Raw genomic sequence first — 25,775 nt, forward strand, 5'->3', positions numbered from 1 at the left:
GCTTATTTCAACTCTAAAGTCACTATTATACCTTAAACAAACCCATCATATCTAGAAAAGATAAATCCAACCACTCACACTTATAACAGAAGCCTGGTAAGAAGTTATCCACATTATTTAACAAATCCATTTTAAACTATCGAGGCATTAACTAAAATAGACCAACTACGCAAAACGTTGTTGGAATCAACTTAAAACAACACAAGATAATCCAAGCAAATGAAACCTTTCAAGAAAAAGCCAAATTAAAGACAACAAAGTTGAAAGTAGAAGCAGACAATTTTTTATGACACATTTTCAAACAAACCAATCCAGATACACGTGAAACCAACTGAACATAGATTAATTCATCTGGTAAACATCGACTATACCTTAGGTTAATCAAACAATTGAATCAAATCCCACATAAATGATTCTAGCCAAAGCAGGTAGCACCAATTAAACATTTTCCAAAATTGACCAAACCCTCACCAACCATCCAATGATCGACCAAATCTAGACCCACTAACAATCCTTATTAGAACGATTTGGAGCCATCGGTCCTTGGCTCTTGACACTTGTACAACACCGACCGGTCTGTCTGGCCACACAGTCACATCAAATCCGTGTTGTTGATGACGTTGAACACACCATCTTTACCCCTAAACACTAGCATCGAGGGCCAAAAACCCCGTCCCACGATGTCCACTACAGTTGTTTCCCTCTCCAATAGTAACTCTACTATATCCACTTTTCTGACGAAGTTGACGAAAGGATAGTCATTATTCTTTTGGCGATGAGCCATGACTGGCAGAAAACAACTAGGATGTGAAACAAGAACAAGAGCACAAAGAGGGCTGCAAGGTAGACAAAAGAGTACACAGAAATAGAAAAGAGAGACGATAGCAATAAGGCGAAGTAAAGAGATATCAGGCTTGTTGTCTCTTTATAAGCGGCTCTCACATGTTGGGAATGACAAACGGCACCTGGGAATGACAAACGGCACCGGGGAAGATGAGCAGGCATATGAGTACAGCCCTTCAGTCGAAGCATAACGAAAAAGTAAGTGAAACTTACTCATCTACCCTCTAAAAGGCAGGAAAAAATGGCACATTAATTTAAACAAAGCGTCATTGTCATCAACCGCCACTTTATTATGATATGGCGGTTAAGAAAATCTAATGATCCCTACCACGTCCTCGTTACTTAAGTTCTTCCTCGACTTCCATCAGTCATTGAATATGATAAGTCATTGAAGCTTACACCATTAACCGATACCGTGTAGCCGCAGAAGGCATTACTTTGACATACAAGGGGGCTGAACGCCCACACTGAAGCGACAACATGAATGTCTTTTGCTAATTTCCTTCCTACCAATGGTTAGGGGGGCTAAAGCTCGCAAATCCAATACAAAGTTGCCCACCGATAGAAAGCAAATCATCAAAAGACAGGGGGCTAGACCACAAAATGGATGAAAACCAATCGAAGAACAAGCACCTAACTCTTGCCCAAAGCCACTAACACACAAAGACACATGATTGCTTAAGTAACTAATTCCCAACCTGTCAACAAACAGGGCAATTGACAAAAGCCCAAATAAACTTTCCTTCAACCACATGAAATCACAAAATGGAGTAGATCTCTCGACCCAATGCACAAATACTTACCAATCCATCACAAAACCTCAAGGCAAATGTGAAGGCAAAATGCTTATCGATAAGATTCCACTTACCAATAAGCAGGGGGCTAATGTAGGTACATAGTGCTCGCTCAGTCCTTCAAAATCCAGAAGACACTGAATCGATATCATAGAGATGTATGCAATCAATCTTTAGCTCATCAACCACCTATGATGAACTTGTAGTGTAACGTACATTTGCGATAAACACACGGCTCATCGCATGATCGCGATGGACTTACACTTGACACAAGTTTAAAATAGGTTCTAGTTAAACCAATGATGAATTTTATACACATTTGGTACTGCGATGAACCTTGGATGCGCACGACTCTGTGATAAATCTCAAACACACACAGTCCTGCGATGAACTCCGAAGGAGAGCGGTTTCGCAATAAACCCCAGATCATTACAAAGCTGTAGTTCGTTGAGAACCAGACATAAGTACTGACCGTACGTGTAATTTTAAGTTGCACGCGTGATAAGGCACCACGTATGTTTAATAAAAGGCCACCTGCTATGCAATGATGTCACTAGCGCCAAGTTGGTTAAATAAGGTGTGAAAGGCAATAGCAAACGTGGATTATGAGAATCCTCAAGTGAAAGGAAAGTCAACCCTTGAGATATCTCATAAACACATGTGGCGAAACCTTAGCAATGGTCCTTAATGACCGACACAGTGTGAATTGGTAATTTTTCACTTTGTGACTTTTCTTATTCAATTACCGTTGAATGGGACGGGAAAGATGTTATGTGTCGATGACGTGGTAGTCATCATTAGAACGTTTCCTCACTGTCGTATCTTCATAAATGCAAACTGTCCGCGCGTGTGGCTCAAATAAGAGATTAAACATTTAAAGTAGCAGTTTCTGACATTGTGCCTCCTTTAAATTAATGTGTTGTTTTTGTCCCGCCCTTTTGAGGGTATAGTCATAAATTTATATACCTTGCTTTTCCGTTAAGCATTGGCTGAAAGATTGTAATCATGTCTATTAGTCTTCCCCGGCGCCGTTTGGCATTCCCTACACTTGTGAGGGTTTTATAAAAGGGTGATACGCATTCTATAGTTCCCCTTTATATTCTCAGTTATTTTCGATCATTTCGCTTTCTCTGTTTCTGCCTTTAGCTTTCTTTCTCTATCAGTTTCCTTTCCTTATTCTACTCCTTGCTCATTCATCCTTTGACCATGGCTCCTCACCAAAAGAACATTGAGTGCCCGTTCGTGGAATTCGTTAGAGTTGTTGATACAACGGAGATGCTATTCGAGCGAGAGGTGGCCAAGGTGGCCGACGGTGGGAAGGGTTTTTGGCCACCTATGCCAGTAGCAAGGGGTGTGGGTGGGGTTTTTGATGCCGTTGACGGTAGTGACTGATGCGCCTTTACAGATGCTTGGATCAGTCGATGTCATTCAAGTGTAAGGAACCAAGGACCGATACCTCAAAGTCCCTAGTGAGTTATTCAGATTGGGCGCGCTATGTGTTGGAAAATCCAATATACTATCGTCTGCTGCAAGATGCCGAGCTCCTCTGTTTTGTGGATTGCTACATGGATCTTCCCGGCAAAGAGGGGGTAAAGTATGTGATGCCCTTTCTCGAGTATTGGTGTTGCCGGACCCATACATTCGTGGGGGCATCTAGTGAATTCACTATCACCGTAGAAGACGTTGTTGCCTTGTTGGCATTACCCGTTGGTGGGTTGGTGTCTGCCCACCACCTACAGTTTCCCATGTTCAAAGCCCAAGTCGATTAGTCAACCGCCCAGGGTAAGATGCCACTCGAGGCATGGGTGGAGTATTGGTTTGAGACCCATGGTAGGGGGGATGTGATGGTACAGGGGGCAGATAGCCAGTGCCATCTCGCTGCTTTCATTTTGTACATTGCATCCCATTTTCTCTTCCCCGAGTTGCCCAATTATGGCCTGTGCACGACATTGGTTTCGCTTGCCATGCTCCCTGCCAACGGTCATCAACTTCCGTTGGCATCTATATTCTTGGGGTATTTATACGAACAAATGGACGATACAGTCCAACAAATGATGGATTTGAGTTGTAAGAGACGGATCAGCTACATTTTTGCTCATTTCCTATTCATATACATGTGCGAGCGCCTTGACCTTTCCTATTCATAGTATGGGCTGATTTAGCAACATGAGTTTGGTCTTGGCCTAAGCCCAACCTAAGTGCATCAACTTCCAATCTGGTTGGATTTGGGTTTGACAAATTAGGCTTAGGGGTTGGGCTTGCGTTGAATTTAAATCCAACCCAAACCCACCCAACTTGCACCCCTAATGATTCAACTATTTGGTTAAAATGGGTCAACCAATGGTGTCATATTTAAATAATAACTATTAAAATATATAAATTTATCACATTAAACAAAAGATAAGTGTTATAAACAATAACTATTTTTTTAAATAAATTACAAGAATATAATAAAAATTTTAAAGTTGCACAAAAATGAGATATTTTTTCTTTCAAATCAAATGGTTAACAAATGATGTCATTATTATACAATAAAAACTAAACAAATTGATAAAAACAAAAGAATAGAAAATACAAAAAATTGTGCACATATCCAATACCATACATTTATCATATTAAACACTAATAGACATGTATTAACAATGAAAATGAAAATAAAAATTTTAAATCTACAAACACACAATACTTTGGTTATTTATATTTTTATAATGAGTTTAGATAAAAATACTGAAATTATCGTTTTTTTAACTATTAATGAAATTATGCACAATTACCGGTTCATTCCGATGGCGCAAGCATTGATGAATTAAGTCATGAAGCATTTCTGCAGAAAAAAAAAACGAAAGTCATGAAGCATAATGTACAAGGAATCTCGTGTAGACCCACATGACGTCCATACTCGTCGATCATGTGCGTTTTTTTTTTTCTAATTTCTCATCGTTCCAAAGAAAAAAGAAGAGCTCCCCATATTATTGCATGATTACGTTACCGTTGGATAATCCGGATTTTTTGGACAGATAATCGGATACCGATAAAACCGTGCACCTTAATTACACCGAAACACAAAATCATTCTTTTCCGAAAACCCGGCTGGACCTGATTGTCAATCTGCTAAGCTGAGCCTCCTCGTGGGTGTTGAAAGCGCCAACACTGTACTTGCTTGACCAGTGGGCAAGACCAGACTGGTCCAGCTGACACTTTCAGTTCTTTTGTTTAATCGGGTTATACTGGACCGATCAAATCGAACCGGACCGGTATCTTTGAAGAGTGAAGACCTTCGATCGGGTAGTGTGGGCTTCCCCAGTCCCCACCTTAACGTGGATAGTTCCGAAGACGGTAGACCGTCTGTTGGGTCTACCATTGAGGGTAGTCTATGAGATCTGCTCCTGGTATGAATGGGAAGTAGTGAAGTATTAGCATGTGCAATAGACCTTCTCTGAGTTTTATTGTCAAGAAATACCCAAACTACCCCTCCTCGAAATAAAACCCATAGTCTTTTCGTGGGTGGTTGAACCGGATTTGTTCAGCTAACAGCTGAACACCCGTAAATATTAGTGTTTTTTTTTCGAAATGCCGATGTGGTCGCTTGTGATTGGCGGGTTCAAATATCCCGTGAACCCACAGGTGCACAGAACGTGGACTTTCATAATCCAGGCTTGGGACCCAACTTTACACTATCTCGGCTTGGACTTCCGGCCGGGTCCATTAGAATTTTGACAAAAGCTAGCCCGAGCCCGACCCATCAACAGGTTTCGGACGTTCTAAAAATTCCGTCTCTTTTTCTGTCTGGCTGCTTATTCCCGTTTTGATAAGTATTTCTGTCCGGCTGCTTTGGATGGAGGTGAAGGACGTGGTAATTGCCGAAGGCCACCACCGCTCATTTCTTTCTGTTAGAATTTTAAACATAGCGTTGTAAGAATCGTGGTAGTTATTCTGCAACCTTTGTTACGCTTTGCCCTGTCTTTTAAATTGATTTTGTAACGGTCTAAATCCCTATCAATCGACGTGATCATCTAGTAATTACTATAAAAGAGTTGGTGTTTTCCATTCAGAGAAGAGGTCGATATCATGCTTCTAGAAAAGAGAAAATAGAGAACAAAACCACTCGATTTCCTAGACTTACCTGCGAATGGCGATCCATGGCTCCAGAGCCAGTTCACTCAGGTGGAGCTTCGCAGCTTGAATTCCTATGTGAGTAATCCTCAAAAACCCTAAAACCCAAGTAGCTTTCTTGTTTGTGGGTTACTTCGATGTTTTGTCTGTTTTCTTGGTCTTGCATTTGAACCTGCAACGTTGGCGACTGGTTTCTGCAGCTCCTCTCAATGAGGAGGGAGCTCGGGCGAGTGACAATTAGACACTTGCCTTCCAGGACGCCGAAGCTGAAAACCGTTGGAGAGTCTTTGACTGAGGAAGAGAGGGCTGCGTGTTTGCTTGAATCGTATCGGGACATGGACGAGGAGGCAGAGGATTTTTAAGTCTTCCTTCGGGTGAGTACTATTATAGGATCTGCAGCTTGAATGCGTAACTGTTGAATTTGAATTCATTTTTTTTATGCAGTTTATGGTTTTGGGTTGAGAAATTGGTACTGGGGTTAAGGATTTTAAGTAGAGTGAGCAAATCATATCGTTACAGGTCTATTTGAAACTGCAATCGCATGTGAATGCTGGAATTGGTAGCGGAGCAAAGAATTCGACTGCATTTCTGAAGGCTGCTACGATGACATTGCTTCACACCATCAGTGGATCTGAGAAAACGTCCTATGTTGCTCTTATAAACAACTACCTAGCAGAAGATCAGTTCTTGAAGAGATACCTTCCTATAGATCCTTCCACTAATGATCTCTTTGAGATTGTAAAAGATGGCGTTCTTCTATGGTGATTTCCCTGTTAAGCCCTTTGCTTTAATTTGAATTTGGAGATGGTTTTTCTTTCTTGGTTTTGGGGCTTTGTAATCTGAAGGCATATTCTTTGATGTAGTAAACTTATCAATGTGGCAGTCCCTGGGACCACCGATGAACGGGCAATCAATACAAAGAGGGTGCTGAACCCTTGGGAAAGGAATGAAAATCTTACACTATCCCTCATTTCTGCTAAGGCTATTGGGTGTACAGTAGTCAATATTGGCACGCAGGACTTCATAGAAGGGTAAGTATACATGTTGTTTCAGTTGTTAGTTCTTTTCAGTTTTCAAGAATATTTTGGTCCTGTCACTAGTTTTTTTCTGTTCCATGCCAAAGTACAAAGAAGTAAAACCTATTAACCTAATATTCTATTAGGTTCTTTTCATATGAACCCTGAAGATTATCTAAAAAGTGCATGATAAAGCCTGTAAACTTCAAACAAGATTGGAGTTTGCTATCTTTGTTTATTTCATTATTCTGCCCTTGCTTGTACAATAGTCGATACCATATGCTTGTTAAGTTACATGTTTGGTGCTGTTGTAGTGCACATCATTCATACCTCTCAGTGAGCTATATGACCCAAGTAGAGGGTATCTTGTGAATGATACATGTATAGTTGAAGCTGAGGTTGCAGTCCGTAGGGTTGTGGATTATTGGACATATGATTCAAAAAAGGAAACGGGTTATGTTGGACTTAAGAACCAAGGAGCAACCTGTTACATGAATTCTCTGCTCCAGACTCTGTACCATATTCCTTACTTCAGAAAGGTTAGAAACTTAGTATACATTCTCTGTATCTAGTTCAGGGTAACTTATCATCTTATGAAGAAGAAAACCTTTTTTTTTGTCTGGAATTTATATATCAGGCTGTATACCACATGCCAACAACTGAGAATGATATGCCATCGGGAAGCATCCCTCTGGCTCTGCAGAGCTTATTTTACAATCTCCAGTACAGTGACAACAGTGTTGCAACAAAAGAGCTTACCAAGTCTTTTGGATGGGACACATGATTATTTCATGCAGCATGATGTGCAAGAACTTAATAGGGTTTTGTGTGAAAAGCTTGAAGACAAAATGAAGGTGTTTTTTGGTGAACATAATCTTTTTTTAGAAAGTTTCATCTCATTGCCAGGACTATTTTGATTTTGATTTTTTGCTTGGGTGTTCAGGGGACTGTTGTAGAGGGTACAATACAGCAATTATTTGAAGGGCACCATATGAACTACATTGAATGCATCAATGTAGATTACAAGTCTACAAGGAAGGAGTCATTTTATGGTATTTTTGTTTTAATTTCAATCTGAATTGTAGAATGGATTTTATTGCCCTTGCCAATCTCCTGTGGTGCTGAAGTGCCCATGTATAAATGACAGATCTTCAGCTTGATGTCAAAGGCTGTAAAGATGTTTATGCTTTTTTTGATAAGTATGTAGAAGTTGAACGTCTTGAAGGTGATAACAAGTATCATGCTGAGCAACATGGGCTACAGGTATAAAGGCTGGATAACAATTTATGTGAAAAGCTTATAGAATTTCTGTGTCTAAATACGTGAATAAAAAGTGGCTCAAGGCAATTAGTTGTTTTTTTGATAAATCTTAAGGCAATTAGTTGTTTTTGATTTTTGATGACCTTTTTCCCATCCCCTCCAAAATGCAGCATTTTATTTTTTCCCCAAGCAAATGGTACGTTAAATGCTAACATACCATTGATAGCATATTAATTTATCTTATTCATTTGATGGGTAACTGTTAAATTTTATTAAACATGGAACAAAAAATGTCACATATAATGCATGCCATATATTCCTTAGCTTTAGACCTGTATTTGCCACCTAGTCCTTTCCTTTTCTCATTACATTCAACATTCAGACAATTGACTGCAAAATAGTTGAATCCCATTTGCCCCTTGTTTTGCCATTGCACCAGCTATACAGTTTATTAATAAGCTCTTTCCATTCTCATTAGGTCATGGTATTCCTCCCTTGTGCTTTTGCCTTCTTTGAGTGGATTACTCTGATTTGAAAGATAGAAATAGTTTCAAATGAAATAGTTTTCCTTTGTTGCAGAAATTGAACAAGAGGATAAAGGGAGAACATTGTTATAGTTGTTGTAGTCATCATTATCTAAGCCTTGTTTCAAGTTTCAACCATATGGGGTTGGCTACATGAATCCTGTTTCATTATTCCGTTTTCTTCAGTTTCATACATGTTAAATTATGAGCCCTTAAATCATTTCTTACTAGTTACTACTAAATCCATGTTCTTCTAGCCTTTTCAAATTATGGGCCCTTAAATTGTGAGTCCTTAAAACATTTCTTGGGCATCTATTTTCTTTTCTATTTTTCTTCCATTTGGTAGCTTTTCTTTTGGAATAACAAGTCATTACACCTGATTTATTTTAGTCTTGTAGTAAGGAAAAATCTATTTGACTTGAGTTTGACCCACTTTTAAATGCTATTTAGTGTTCATTCATGTGAAATTGTAACCTTTTTTATATTTAATGAAAGCCTTATTTTATTCTTCTTATTATTAAAAAATGTTATTAAATGTTCATTTATCAAAAAAATGTTGTTAAATGTTCATTCTTTTTAAAATGTCTTTAGTATTGTCATATTATTAGCTGTTACAGATTTTAAAACTATATCTCTTGTTTCATTCTTCTCCAATGACCATGGTTTAAAATACTGACATGCATGATGCACATTTTTTTTTCACATAATGTAATTCAAATAGTTGAAACTTTTTTTTTTCTGTCTGAGTTTTTTAATGATGGACATGTTGGGGGGTGTTTAGTGTTTGAACATAAGGAGACCCCCCCCCCCCCCCCCCCCCATCAACGTTGCAATATTTTGAACCTTGCCTCAAACCAAAATCCTCCATGCACATATTGTACCCTACACTTGCTTTCCCCACAAATAAATTTATATATCCTTTATAATGATCTTCTATTCATTTGGAATTTCTTGTATTATGAGTCCCTCCTTGCGTAGAGGGTTTGCTGGTTGTTTGAGCATTTTTATTCTTTTTTTTGGGGGGTGGATAATAGGTTGTGATGGTGGTGGCATGCAATATTATCTAGTTATATTTGTCAATCAAAATAAAAATCTACATTGTATTAAATGAGAAAATACAAATGTCTTAATTTTTGATGCAGTGATTTGTTTGAATAACTTGTGATTTATTAAAAATAATAATAAAATTTTTTAGCTTTTAGCCATGTGAACTGATTTAGTTTAATGCTTAATTCTGGTAATTGAACAAAAAATTATGACATTTAGCATCTTTTTATTTATCTTTTCTTTTCATTTGGATTGGATTAAGTATGCTGCTTGAAGATGGTTATTAAAGGGACTACTACTATTTGATTCTTTCAGGATGCTAGAAAGGGGGTATACCAGTGCAGTTCCAGCGTTTGGTGGTTGTCAACCTAATATAACTGTTAGAGTTGTGGTATTTCCTTGATGATTTGGTGGTTGTCAACCTAATATAACTGTCAACAGGAGGAGGTTGCAAAAGAGTTTGGTATACCAGTGCAGTTCCAGCGTTTTTGGCTTTGGGCAAAGTGTCAAAACCATACTTATCGCCCCAATCGGTCATTGACACATCAAGAAGAAGCACAATCTGTGAGTACTTTCTGCTGTTATCTCTTGTCTATGTATGATATTCTACTCTTATGTTCTATGAGTTATTATGAAGCAGAAACAAATATGACCTATAACTTTGGGGGGGGGGGGGTTGAACCAAGTTTAGGCCTGACCCCATGACCTAAACCTTAAATCTAGGCCTAGTACAATCAAAGTCAATGCCCAAGTTTACCAACCCAAGCTTAGTTCAAGCTAATCCTATCACCACTTTCAGCTTATGTGAGCTTGGTCTGGTCTAGGCAAATTGGTTGGCCTTGAAAACCTTCCTGGAACTTATGTTTTGCATTTTAACTTTTCATTTAGGTTTTATAGTCTTTTATTTTTAATTTTTGGTATTGGGCTTGGGCTTCTATGAGCTAGGTATGACCTAGGGAAATTGGTGGGCATGGTTTTCAAAACTGGACCGAACTGGACAATCAAACTGCAAAAACTAGGAACTAGTCAGGTGACCGATTCTGTTTTACCCCAGAACCATTATTTCCCCAAAAAACGTTGATTTGGTCAGCAAACCACTGACCCAAGTGGTCGAACCGTCCAACGGTTTGTCTGTTATTTATTTATTTTTTAATTTTTTATTTTTTGTCAAAACGGGCCATCCATTCAGTTCGAATGGTCGAACCTTGAATTGGCAATCGGACCCCCGATCGGTTCATTGTCCGGTTCAATTTTAAAAACATTGTTGGTGGGGGTTTGAAAGCCTTCTTGGAACTCATGTTTTGCAAAAGCCCAAGCTGAGCTTGCCCAAGTTGCACCCCTACCATCGTTCTAATAATTTTTAGGTTCCATAAGAAGAGGGAAAGACCATATATATGTAGCCACAGGAACCTATTGTCTTCCACCTCTTCAGTGTCATTATTGGACACTCCAGCACACAAGCTCCAGTAGTTTAGTAGCACACCTACACCATTGAGAGGAGACCTTGGATGTGTCTGCTTCCCTGCTCAAGGGAAAGATGAAGAGGAAAAGAACCCCTACTAGATGTTTGACCCTCATCACCGAGGTGTTTCCCCATTTTTTGGACCACCCAACTTACCACCTGCCTGCAATCTAGGGGGTGCAACTTGGACGGGCTTGGGTTAGTAATTTTTTAAATTCTTCAAATCAGGTGTGTGACTTGCAGCCCTATTACAATGTCCCACTTCTTCCACAAAGCAGCCCACTAAACAGCACTTGAAGCATTTTCTTTCCTCCACCACCTTAGAACTAGTGACAATGCACATGGTAACCATGGCCAGATCCTAACTCACTGTTTCAACAAAGGATTATTTAGATGAACCCTGCAACCATTATAGCCTGGCCCACTGTTTTGGTCAACCCTTTGACAACACCGGCTGCCAATTGTAGGCAACCATGGCACAACCATTGAATCCTAAGTCAGGGCTACTGCATCAAATCTGTTTAGATACAAACAAGATACAAGAAGTGAATGCCATGACCTTTGTATCCGTTCAGTGTGAACTGTTGGTTGCTGTTTTTTCTGAATTAGCCATTATCATCTTGAGGAAGTGGTTGCAAATATTGTAACTCTAAAAGTGATATTTAAAGTTACAATTTTCTTATATTGGTAAATAGCTTTAAAGTATGTATGGAGCACATGTTTTATTGCTCATATAACTTCTATAGCTCTGTATTTTTAATATTGTTGAGCAAAGCAACTACTACAATCACAGGAGACCATGTAAGGAGAAATTTACATTCTTTATGATGACTTTTTTTCCCCTTTTTCTTGGTAAGCCTTAATTAGCTTGTAGTTTTGGTTGGATTACAAGTTTTCAGCCAGCAACATATTTCCATTAATGCCTTTACCAAAACATATTTCTAGCATTGCTTTTGATGAGTAAAACCGTCTGTATTGATGGTATGGTTTTTAATCAATGTTTTAGGTTTTGTTATATATACTTTTAATTTTAATTGGTTTGAACATTGTACATGGAAAGCAGGTGTAGTAGACTATTCTATTATCAATTTCTTTACCTGTTTATTATATCCCCAATTTGATTAATTTTATATATGTCAAAAGTTCTCAAGGATACAATCTTTTAGTATAAGCCTTTGATAATCTTAGATCCAGGTAAGTTTTGCATGCTTGCAGAGGGAGTGTCATTATACATCTATTATTGATTTATATATCTGTTGATTTTTTCTTTAATTGAATGAGTTTTATGTAAATCTCCTTATGACTATTATTTGGAATTTTAGTTTAGATAAGTGTTTTATAGATACCGAGATTACTTTCTGGGGACGTCATTTAATAGGAAAATAGATACAATTCACAGCTAGGTGATTTTGTCTGTTTTGCAATCATATATATTTTGTTTTGGTCAATAACCGAGATTTCATTAAATGATTAAAAAAGGAGTACATGGAAGGGGAGCTAAAATATCTTAATTCCCCACAAATGTCACCCAAAATACAACAACGGTTACAATGAGATTTCATTAAATGATTAAAAAAGGAGTACATGGAAGGGGAGCTAAAATATCTTAACTCCCCACAACTGTCACCCAAAATACAACAACAGTTACAATTGAGCCCAAAAAATAGAATTCCTATTCACCCCTTGTCTAGATAATCCATAAAAGAATTAACACTTTTTTTTATCCACGTGCATTGAACTTCCATGTCCTTGGTCAACCATTTATATTTCCTTTTTTCATTGTTGTAACTCCAGTCTTGAGTTGTCTTAGTAGGAATCTTCTGAACTAAAAAATAATATGAAAGAAAGTAGTTTCTTGAAGAGAGAAGGAGAAGAAGAGAAGAAGAGAAGTTGAAAAGAAAAGAGAGCAATAATCTGGCCGCCCCCTTCACTTGTTATTTATACTAAAATAATAGAACAGTACAAAGACAATTATGCCCTTATAGGGCGGCAAAACATAAAACAATATATATAACACTCAAAAACATAATAAAATTTGGACTCACATAACTACTATGGTCTCCACCTCCTATCTAACAACTAACATAAAACATCTACTTAGAAAAACATCATAAAACTAATTAATCTTCAACACTCCCCCTCAAGTTGGGAGTAAATGTCACACATTCCCAGCTGCAACATCATAAAACTAATTAATCTTTGCCACCCCTTTAGTGAGAACATCAGCCAGCTGCAACTCTGAAGAGACATAAGGCAAACAAACTTCTCCGGTTGTTATCCTTTCTCTTATAAAGTGTCTATCAACTTCAATGTGTTTTTTCCTATCATGTTGATTTGGATTGTAGGCAATATTGATTGCAGCCTGATTGTCATAGTATAACATCATAGGTTCCTCTACTTTCACCCTAATCTCACTCAAAAGAGATCTAGCCCAAATAAGTTCCGATTTATTGTTGCTTTCCAACACTAGGAACATTGAGGACAATGTTCATCTTAAGTGTGGGGGAGTTAGACTACTTTCACCCTAATCTCACTCCAAAGAGATCTAGCCCAAATAAGTTCCGATTTATTGTTGCTCTCTAACACTAGGAACATTGAGGACAATGTTCATCTTAAGTGTGGGGGAGTTAGACTGTGGCTATGCACTTCAATCAGCCCAACACTTATATACATGCATTGACAAGCCAAATAGACTGAAAATCCCCTCGAGATCATTGCTGTTTATTAGGTGAATTCAAAGAGAGAATACAATGAGTTGAGGGAGACCACTGTATGTGTTAGCTTTTATTATTGTGAATGATCCAACTGAGCACAATGCATTAAGTTAAGGGAGCTGAATATGACTTTCATCATGACCAGCCCTAACTACCTTCATGTGTATGATGCACTTGATTGATTTATTAATGATCACTCAAGCTAGTCCATATCTGAATTGTTAATGCATGAGGTTCAACAATTGAAAAAGGCAAAAGAAAAAAAAAAAAAAGAAAAAGGACAAAGTCCAATCGACTCCGCTGTCATGAACTGAATAGTAAAACTAGCGGTTTATGATACGAGTTTAGTCCCAACTCCGCTATTCCGAGCTGAATAGTAAAACTAGCAAGTTGGAATACGAGTATTGTTATCTGCCTCAAACCTGTGACCAGTGTGAGATGGAGCATAAAATGCACTCACACTAAAAGAAAAAAAAAAGAGAAAAAGAAAAAGAAAGAAGAAAATACCCCGTGTGAGATGGAGCATAAAATGCACTCACACCAAAAGAAAAAAAAAAGAGAAAAAAAAAGAAGAAAATACCCCGTGTGAGATGGAGCATAAAATGCACTCACACCAAAAAAAAAGGGGAAAGAAAAGAAAAAAAATTCGGTGACGGCTGAGGTTCAAAGGGACAAAAGTTAGTTGAACATTCAATGAGGTGCAGTGACAGATTTGAGACCTAGCAAAGTGATGGTTAATTTTGGCGGTCAAGGAGCTGATTTACATATTGAATGGAAGTGAATGTTGGAACTTGAAGAATCTCATATTCTCCCCTTCCTTGGCTCTTATGTATGCGATAAGAATGGTAGTTCATAGGAATTGATCAGAATACTTATACAAGTTTCCCGACTATTCATAGCATTCTCCTCCTAAAAATTCATCCGATAAATGGTGAGAATAAGGGGGGATGGTCAGTTTATGGCTGATGTCTTTGCTGGTAGGTTCATTCGAATGGATTAGATGCAATCTTGATGTTTCTTGATGAGAAATTTCATTGTTAGAACTGCTAGCTGAATTGATCTTGATTTTTGTAATGTCTGAATTGCTTGAGAAAGAATTTAGGCAATCTTAATTCTGTTTGGTTGAACTATTCTTGATTCTTGGAAGTTCTAGAGTGCTTGAGAAAGACTCTAGAAATTCGGATCTGCTAATCAAGAACCGAATTGAGTGAAGGTTAGAGATAACTTGCACAATTCGGTTGGTGATCATTTAAGCTGAATGATGCCCTAGAATGTCTAGATCTTAATGCATGCAGAATTTTGAAAGCGAGAATCCTTCAAGATTGCTAGAATGTGGTGTATTTTTGTTACAAGGTGTGGGATATCCTGTACCTGTCCCATCTCAATAATAAAATTTTACTTATTTATTTTTCTAAACCAAATTATTCATTTATTTGTTTTAATAAATTAAGTAAATTAGATTTCTATTTATTTAATTTACTAAATTATTCAAGTAATTAATAATTTATTTAACTAATAAGTTATTTCTCTCTCTCTCTCCGAGCCTAATATTTAGGGCTATCAATAGGTTAGGTCTCAGTTGGGATTAAACCGGTCCACGGGCTGTGCCAGGTTCAAGTCGGTCTTTGCCTTCATATCAGCAAAAAGCTTGGGCTGGCCATCAAGCCTAGACCTTAAGCTTGAGGCCGACCCTCATATAAAGCCCAAAGCACGACTAGGAAATTTTAATTCTTTGTTTCTCTTATTTTATTGCCTAATCATTTATATATTTATATTATTAAGTTAAATAATTTTATTTATTTATTCATATTAAAAAAATTTGCTAAAAATCCCTCTTTCATAATTGTTGCTAAATATCTAATTATTTGTAATGATGTCATTAATAAACATCTATTATTTTATTAAGTTAAAAAAATATTAATCTAATTTAGGCCAGGTTCAGGCTGGGCTTTGTTAGGGTTGGGATTTTGTCAAAATTTCAATAGGCCCAACCTGAAGCCTAAGCCCGAAACAGTGTAAACTGTTAATTCAGGACAATCCGACTTGCACCCCTAAAATTTCCCCTCCCCCACTCTCCACCCCAATGGGGTGTCCCTCCTTTAACCATCCATATTTATTCCCCCCAGCCCCCCAAATTCCACCTTAGGTTTTGGCCCCCTCATGAAAATTTCCTAGCTCCACCCCTGCAAAAGAACATATTCAAGCCCAAGTACGAGCCCAGCCCAACCATTGGCCCTAAATATTGAGTCCAGCCTGGCCAAGGAGATTATTATTCTTGTTGGTGATGATGGAATCAGGTTACCGGGTAATGCTTTTGATTCTCAATTTTATTTTGATAGGCAAGTACTCTCTTTCTTTGTAATCTGAGTTGGTTCAGATTGATGTGCTTTGCCTAAATTTAATAAATCTTTTATAATACCTTTTTTAGCTTTTTTTTCCTAATTAGACAAAGAATTGTTGTTGGTTGTATTTTGCAATAATTAATAGATGTTTGAGATAGTTTTAGGGACTTGTTAGATGCTTGAATATCATGGTTTTTTTTCTTTTTTATTTTCCTTTTGAATTTTGGTTCATTCGTGCAATCTCTCTCTTTCTCTCCCTGGGCAGATTTTTAGGGACTTGTTAGATGCTTGAATATTGTGGTTTTTTTCTTTTATTTTCCCTTTGAATTTTGGTTCATTCGTGCAATCTCTCTCTCTTCCTCTCCCTGCGCAGATTTTTAACTTTCTAGCTCCCTTTTGAGTACAAATCAGTATGTCCAATTTTCTCACCGGTGCTTCTTAATTTTCATTGGTCATTTAATTGTTCAGAAGGAAAAGGTTTGCAGTTTGCCAACAATCATGAATTTTTAGCAATAATGGCCCTGTCCAAAACTTTATTCACCTCTCTGACAAATCAATGTTGGACACATTACTCTAACTCCTCAAAAAATTACCAATTGAAACAAAAATCTTTTCTATTGGGTTTTTGGATGAGATTGAATGCAATTAGTTATTAATTGGAGATATGCTCAGCTTGGTTGTTAGCTTGTAAAAGACCAAGAAAATGCAATCTGTCATGAATTTGTGCCCACATGCTGGTTTTGACGAAGTACTAGAATTTTAATCCATACCAACACCAGCAAAGAAACATTTGAAAGTTTACCACATGCTTTGAAATGGATTTATTCTTGTTTAATGTTGTGTGAATATCTTCTTGTCAATATGGGCACTCAATCTATTGTTGCAGGTGTAAATATCTTCTAATGCTATTATTATTTGATTACTTTAAATGGATTTATTTCGTTTAAGACTCATCTTTATAATGAATCATCAGGTGTAGTATGCATTGCTTTTCTTGTCAATATGGGTGCCCAATCTCTTGCAAGTGTGAACTTTGATAGCAATTCATATACTTTACCCATATGATTTGCAAGCATCTTTCCAGATTGCAAGAATGTGGTGTATCTTTATTATAAAAATTTGATTCAACAACTTATGGTTGTCTGTACTCACTAGATTCCCGCAATTTTTCCTTGTGGAATTATGGTGGACTAATCCAAAATAGTTAACACGAGATACCCTTTCCCATGGCAATAAAATAGGTGGATCTTTCAATTCTAGCAGTTTCTCCACCTCTTCAGCTCTTCCAACTCCTAGTTGTTTGCGTTCCTTCTGAATTTGGTAGCTCCAACTACATTATTTCCAATCTGTTCATAGCAGTCCTTGATGAAACAATGCTCCTTGGCAGCCTTTACCAAGAATAACTTTTGATCATTGGCCAATCTCATTGTCCAAGGACAATTTAAGGGGAAGGGGTCCATCTCCTTTCCAGTTTGAGAATATGTGGCTTTATCACCCAGGATTCAAAGAAAAAGTTAGGGAGTGTTGGACAAAGAATAACCCAAGGGTTAATTGGGAGGGTATGAAGTTCCATCTGAAGATAAAACAGTTGAGAACAAAAATGATCTTCTGTACTGGTAGATGTTATTTATGGTGAATATATTGATGGATTTTATTTATGAGTGAGACGCATGGGGTTCTCTCCGATTCTTTATACTGCCTTTTGGGGAAAACCTTGCACTTTAAGTCATTGAGACCTAAAGCTGGTAAGCTGTTTGGCAAGCTTTTGCGGATATTTAATATTTTTCCTGAATATTCATCATTGCTGAGAGGTTTGAGAGATTAGAAAGGACTCCTATGGAGAGGGAGAGTGCTCCACCTCATGAAAGTGAAATGGAGTTTGTGGGCCTGAAAATCACCATTTAGCATTTGACTATATAGAGCTGAAAGAAAGTAGGAAGGTGTTATGGAGGAAGTTATTATAGATAAATATGGGTTGGTGGTCAATAATGCCTATAACTTAAGAAATAAATAATAGACACTTCAACACTCCCCTTCGAGTTGGAGCACAAATATCCTAGAACTCCAACTTGTTACTATATGCTTTGGTCTATAGCCATCTTTTATTCTTTATATGTCAATTATTGGCTATTTTAACTTTTTTCTCTTTATTGTTACTAATTTGCTTTAATACATCTCTATAGCTCCACACTGCTGCTTTCTCATCTTTTAGCCACCCTATCAACACTTGAGAGTTCCCTTCAACAATTACTCTGCTTTCTCATCTTTTGCTTTTTCCCACTTATCCATCTTGTGCTTTTCCTCATCTTTTGCTTTTTCTAACCTGGAATATTCATATGACCTGTAACTTAAGAATATGGGTTGGTGGTCAATAATGCCTGTAACTTAAGAATATTCATATGACCTGTGGTTTCATAGAGTAATTATTTGTATTCCTGAATTACTAGTGTGGTAGAAACTGATGTTGGAAATGGTGACAGGGCGACTTTTAGATTACTGCCATGTGAGGGAATTCGCCCAAGTCCTTATAAGTTATATAGTGATCAGCCAATTTTCTGAAATCAAAGGTATATTATGTAGTGTCCAACTTTTGGACAACCCGTCTTTTATTGCCAGTAGGAATACATTATATTCTCACAATTAGGGGTGTCACAGATTGTAGTTGGAGCCAAGGATTTGCATGTATGGGAAAGATAAAAGGGTTGTGGATTTGTCTTGGCTGGTTGGGTTTGGTTGTTTCTTGTGGTTGTTTTCTTTGATGTATATGAGGTGTTTTTTTATCTTGTTTGGTTGGAGTTGTGATTCGAAGGTTTATTGTTTTTTCCTTTTCTCTTGGCTTACTTCTAGTCACCTTTCTTGCAATCTTCTTTTTTTCTCTTAATAAATTTTATTCCTAAAAAGAAAGCAGTAGAGATCGAGAGTCAGTTTGTCTCTCTAACTGTTACATCTTTTATTGATTTACTAATGAAATGACAAATTACACCTTTGCTCTTAACTAAGAAAAGAGATTACCCTCGTTGAAGATAAATAGAAAAGAAATAAATAATAGACACTTCAACACTCCCCTTCAAGTTGGAGAACAAATATCATTGAACTCCAACTTGTTACTATATGTTTTGGTCTATTATTGGCTATTTTAACTTTTTTCTCTTTATTGTTACTAATTTGCTTTAATACATCTCTATAGCTTCACATTGCTGCTTTCTCATCTTTTAGCCACCCTATCAACACTTGTGAGTTCCCTTCAACGATTACTCTTCTTTCTCATCTTTTGCTTTTTCCCACTTATCCATCTTGTGCTTTTTCTCATCTTTTGCTTTTTCTAACCTTGAACCACCTCCCATGCCTAGAGGTCCTGGGTTGCTTGAGCTACTTCCATCAAAATTTAATATTATGTAATAGCCAATCTCTTTGTCCAAGGACAATTTAAGGGAAAGGGGTCCATTTCTTTTCCAGTTTAAGAATATGTGGCTTTATCACCCAGGATTCAAAGAAAAAGTTAGGGAGTGCTGGACAAAGAATAACCCAAGGGTTAACTGGGAGGGTATGAAGTTCCATCTGAAGATAAAACAGTTGAGAACAAAAATGATCTTCTGTACTGGTAGATGTTATTTATGGTGAATATATTGATGGCTTTTATTTATGAGTGAGACGCATGGGGTTCTCTCCGATTCTTTATACTGCCTTTTGGGGAAAACCTTGCACTTTAAGTCATTGAGACCTGATGCTGGTAAGCTGTCTTTTGGCAAGTTTTTGCGGATATTTAATATTTTTCCTGAATATTCATCATTGCTGAGAGGTTTGAGAGATTAGAAAGGACTCCTATGGAGAGGGAGAGTGCTCCACCTCATGAAAGTGAAATGGAGTTTGTGGGCCTGAAAGTGGTCAATAATGCCTGTAACTTAAGAATATTCATATGACCTGTGGTTTCATAGAGTAACTCTTTGTGTTCCAGAGAGAGATATGAGAAGAATTAGGGCCGAAAGCAGTAGAGATCGAGAGTCGGTTTGTCTCTCTAACTGCTGCCTCTTTTATTGATTTACTAATGAAATGACAAATCACACCTTTGCTCTTAACTAAGAAAAGAGATAAATTATATTACATAATATAAGTAAATTACCAACTATACCCCCGTTGAAGATAAATAGAAAAGAAATAAATAATAGACACTTCAACACTCCCCTTCAAGTTGGAGCACAAATATCATAGAACTCCAACTTGTTACTATATGTTTTGGTCTATAGACATATTTTCTTCTTTATATGTCAATTATTGGCTATTTTAACTTTTTTCTCTTTATTGTTACTAATTTGCTTTTAATACATCTCTATAGCTCCACACTGTTGTTTCTCATCTTTTAGCCACCCTATCAACACTTGAGAGTTCCCTTCAACGATTACTCTGCATTCTCATCTTTTGCTTTTTCCCACTTATCCATCTTGTGCTTTTTCTCATCTTTTGCTTTTTCTAACCTGGAACCACCTCCCATGCCTAGAGGTCCTCGGTTGCCTGAGCTACTTCCATCAAAATTTAATATTATGTAATAGTCTTCAGGTGGATCCTAATCTTTTTGTGATTTACTCTTCCGTAAAATGGATAAAGCCACCTCCCTCCAATTCCTTATCATCATGGGAATATGACAAGAAAATATCCAAGTATTTTTACCCAGTGAATCACCCTTCCTATGATGCCTTCAAAGACATCATAACTGAAATTTTATTTACGGATTAGTTCTTGTGTCTGATAGGCTATACATGTCTTGTCCCAATAATAACTGAAATTTTATTTACTTATTTTACTAAATTAAATTAATCATTTTTGTTTTAATAGATTAAATAAATTATTCTCCATAATTTTTTTTATTTAATTCAATCTGTGACCAATATTTACGGTTGTCAATGGTGCGGGTTTGGATTTGGATAGCTTGGACCAGTCTTGCACCAATCACAAGTGAATATTTATTTATTTTTTTCTAAAGTTAATTATTGCATTTATCTATTTTACAAAATTAAGTAAATTATTATCCATAGATTTCTATTTACTTAATTTACTAAATTCTTAATTAATGAATTATTTTCCTAACAAATTATTTCTCTTTTCTCTCTCCCCCCCCCCAACCTGAGCCCAATATTTAGGGTTATCAATAGGATAGGTATTGATTAGTTGGGCCACGTTTAGTTTGGGCTTTGCCTTAATGTCAACATAACTTATTGAAGCTCAAGTCTAAGCCTAGGCCAACCATCAAGCTGAGATTTTGAGCGTGCTTGATCATATAAAGCTCGAATTGCGATAAGGAAAGTTTTATTCTTTGTTTATCTCATTTCCTATAAATCTCTCTTCCATATTTGTTGCTAACTTGTAACTATTTACAATGATGCCATTAATGAAGACCTAACTATTCTCTCTTATTTTCTTGCCTATTTATTTATATACTTATTTTGAAAAGTAAAAAGATTTTGTTGATTGAATTTACTAGTTTATTTAATTATTTCCCTCTCTTTATTACCACTTTGTGTCCAACATTTAAAGGTTGTCAATGGGTGGGGTTTGTTCTACGTAACTTGGATATTATATTTATTTTATTAAATTAAATTATTCATTTATATATTTTACAAAATTATGTAAATTATTATCCATAGATTTCTATTTATTTAATTTACTAATTTATTCCATTAATTAATAATTTATGAACAGGTTAGGGTCTGAGTTGGGATTAAACCTATTCACAGGTAGTGGCATGTTCGGGAAGGGCTTTGTCTTTATATCAATAGAATATATTGAAGCCCAACTTCAAGCCCAACCCAACCATCAGGTCTATCTCTTGAGTCGAGCCTAGTGAGGAAATTGATATTCTTTAGTACTCTCTCATTTCCTCACCAGTTAATTTATATATTTAATTTATTAAGTTAAAAATTTTATTTATTTAATTTTCTAAATGATTTAATTTTATCAACAAATTATTTCACTATATCTCTCCCTCCCCAAGTCTAATATTTTGGGTAATCAATGGGTCAGGCTAGGTTTTAGATCGATTGGATATTTATTTATTATTTTACTAAATGACTTGAGTCATTATATATATAGATTTTATTATTTAGTTTAATAAATCAATTAATAATTTATTTTTCTCTCTCTTGATCGTTATTGTTTTGGTTATCAACGAGTTAGGTCTACCGTGGAAGCATGTATCTGTCCCGTCCCAATAATTAATGAAATTTTATTTATTTATTTATTTTACTAAACCAAATTATTCATTTATATATTTTAATACATTAGATGCACTATTATGTACAAAATTTTATTTATTCGATTCAACCCGACACCAATAATAAATGAACATTTAGTTATTTTACTAAATTTAATTATTGATTTGTTTATTTTACAAAATTAAGTAAGGTATCCATATATTTATATTTATTGAACTTAGCAAATTATTCATGTAATTAATAATTTATTTAACTATGAAGTTATTTCAATCTCTCTCCTTGAGCCAAATATTTAGGGCTCTCAATAGGTTAGGTCTCATTTGGGATTAAAATTATTAATTGGTCGGGCTAGGGTTGGATTGAGATTTGTGTTTATATCAATATAACATATTTATACCCAAGTCTGAGTCCACATCGAACTTCGGGCCTAGATCTTGAGCATGAGCCCGACGTTCATATATAGCCCAAAGCACGGTGAAGAATTCTTTGTTTCTCTCTCATTTTGCCACCTAATTATTTATATTATTATTCTATTAAGTTAAAAAAATTATTTACTTTATAAACAACTTCTCTCTCTCTCTCTCTCTCTCTCTCTCTCTCTCTCTCGCTCGCTCTCTTTCTTTGCGAGTTACATATTTAGGGTTGTCAATGGATTGGGGTTAGATCTACATAGATTGGATATTTATTTATTTTACCAAAAGTTAGTAAATTATTATCCATAGATTTTATTTATTTACTTAACTAAAATTTTAAACTAATTAATGATTTAATTTATTAACAAAGTATTTCTCTTTATCTCTCCCTTTTTTAAGACTATCAATGGATTAGTTCTTATATTGGATAGGCTATACATGTCTTGTCACAATAATAACTGAAATTTTATTTACTTATTTTACTAAATTAAATTATTTATTATTTGTTTTAATAGATTAAATAAATTATTCTCCATAATTTTTTTATTTAATTCTACTCGTGACCAATATTTACGGTTGTCAATGGTGCGGGTTTGGATTTCGATAGCTTGGACCAGTCTTGCACCAATCACAAGTGAATATTTATTTATTTTTTGCTAAAGTTAATATCTATTTTTCAAAATTAAGTAAATTATTATCCATAGATTCTTATTTATTTAATTTATTAAACTATTCAAATACTTAATAATTCATTTAATTAATAAGTTATTTCTCCCTTTCTCTCTCTTTCCCCCCCCCACCCCCCACAACCTGAGCCCAATATTTAGGGTTATCAATAGGATAGGTATTGGTTGGTCGGGCCACATTTAGTTTGGGCTCTTCCTTTATATCGACATAACTTATTAAAGCCCAAGTCTAAACCTAGGCCAACCATCAAACTGAGATTTAGAGCGTGCCAGATTATTTAATTATTTCCCTCTCTTTAATACCGCTCTGTGTCCTACATTTAAAGTTTGTCAATGGGTGGGGTTTGTTCTACGTAGCTTGGATATTTTATTTATTTTATTAAACTAAATTATTCATTTATATATTTTACAAAATTATGTAAATTATTATCCATAGATTTCTATTTATTTAATTTACTAATTTATTCCATTAATTAATAATTTATGAACAGGTTAGGGTCTGAGTTGGGATTAAACCTATTCACAGGTAGCGGCATGTTCGGGAAGGGCTTTGTCTTTATATCAATAGAATATATTGAAGCCCAACTTCAAGCCCAACCCAACCATCAGGTCTATCTCTTGAGTCGAGCCTAGTGAGGAAATTGATATTCTTTAGTACTCTCTCATTTCCTCACCAGTTAATTTATATATTTAATTTATTAAGTTAAAAATTTTATTTATTTAATTTTCTAAATGATTTAATTTTATCAACAAATTATTTCACTATATCTCTCCCTCCCCAAGTCTAATATTTTGGGTAATCAATGGGTCAGGCTAGGTTTTAGATCGATTGGATATTTATTTATTATTTTACTAAATGACTTGAGTCATTATATATATAGATTTTATTATTTAGTTTAATAAATCAATTAATAATTTATTTTTCTCTCTCTTGATCGTTATTGTTTTGGTTATCAACGAGTTAGGTCTACCGTGGAAGCATGTATCTGTCCCGTCCCAATAATTAATGAAATTTTATTTATTTATTTATTTTACTAAACCAAATTATTCATTTATATATTTTAATACATTAGATGCACTATTATGTACAAAATTTTATTTATTCGATTCAACCCGACACCAATAATAAATGAACATTTAGTTATTTTACTAAATTTAATTATTGATTTGTTTATTTTACAAAATTAAGTAAGGTATCCATATATTTATATTTATTGAACTTAGCAAATTATTCATGTAATTAATAATTTATTTAACTATGAAGTTATTTCAATCTCTCTCCTTGAGCCAAATATTTAGGGCTCTCAATAGGTTAGGTCTCATTTGGGATTAAAATTATTAATTGGTCGGGCTAGGGTTGGATTGAGATTTGTGTTTATATCAATATAACATATTTATACCCAAGTCTGAGTCCACATCGAACTTCGGGCCTAGATCTTGAGCATGAGCCCGACGTTCATATATAGCCCAAAGCACGGTGAAGAATTCTTTGTTTCTCTCTCATTTTGCCACCTAATTATTTATATTATTATTCTATTAAGTTAAAAAAATTATTTACTTTATAAACAACTTCTCTCTCTCTCTCTCTCTCTCTCTCTCTCTCTCTCTCGCTCGCTCTCTTTCTTTGCGAGTTACATATTTAGGGTTGTCAATGGATTGGGGTTAGATCTACATAGATTGGATATTTATTTATTTTACCAAAAGTTAGTAAATTATTATCCATAGATTTTATTTATTTACTTAACTAAAATTTTAAACTAATTAATGATTTAATTTATCAACAAAGTATTTCTCTTTATCTCTCCCTTTTTTAAGACTATCAATGGATTAGTTCTTATATTGGATAGGCTATACATGTCTTGTCACAATAATAACTGAAATTTTATTTACTTATTTTACTAAATTAAATTATTTATTATTTGTTTTAATAGATTAAATAAATTATTCTCCATAATTTTTTTATTTAATTCTACTCGTGACCAATATTTACGGTTGTCAATGGTGCGGGTTTGGATTTCGATAGCTTGGACCAGTCTTGCACCAATCACAAGTGAATATTTATTTATTTTTTGCTAAAGTTAATATCTATTTTTCAAAATTAAGTAAATTATTATCCATAGATTCTTATTTATTTAATTTATTAAACTATTCAAATACTTAATAATTCATTTAATTAATAAGTTATTTCTCCCTTTCTCTCTCTTTCCCCCCCCCCACCCCCCACAACCTGAGCCCAATATTTAGGGTTATCAATAGGATAGGTATTGGTTGGTCGGGCCACATTTAGTTTGGGCTCTTCCTTTATATCGACATAACTTATTAAAGCCCAAGTCTAAACCTAGGCCAACCATCAAA

General features: G+C 35.5%; 1 pseudogene across 1 annotated transcript; it reads left to right on the forward strand.

The window, feature by feature from the left end:
• Positions 1–5,410: 5,410 nt before the first annotated feature.
• On the forward strand, positions 5,411–12,692 carry LOC148803249 (ubiquitin C-terminal hydrolase 12-like; annotated as a pseudogene). Its single transcript, XR_016082207.1, has 9 exons — positions 5,411–5,561; positions 5,690–5,828; positions 5,951–6,124; positions 6,270–6,511; positions 7,081–7,305; positions 7,404–7,620; positions 7,710–7,818; positions 7,914–8,029; positions 9,913–12,692. The product of XR_016082207.1 is annotated as a ubiquitin C-terminal hydrolase 12-like (transcript).
• Positions 12,693–25,775: the final 13,083 nt, after the last annotated feature.

Source organism: Nelumbo nucifera, chromosome 1 (assembly GCF_055504915.1).
Source record: "Nelumbo nucifera cultivar China Antique chromosome 1, China Antique-T2T, whole genome shotgun sequence".
Lineage (NCBI taxonomy): Eukaryota > Viridiplantae > Streptophyta > Magnoliopsida > Proteales > Nelumbonaceae > Nelumbo > Nelumbo nucifera.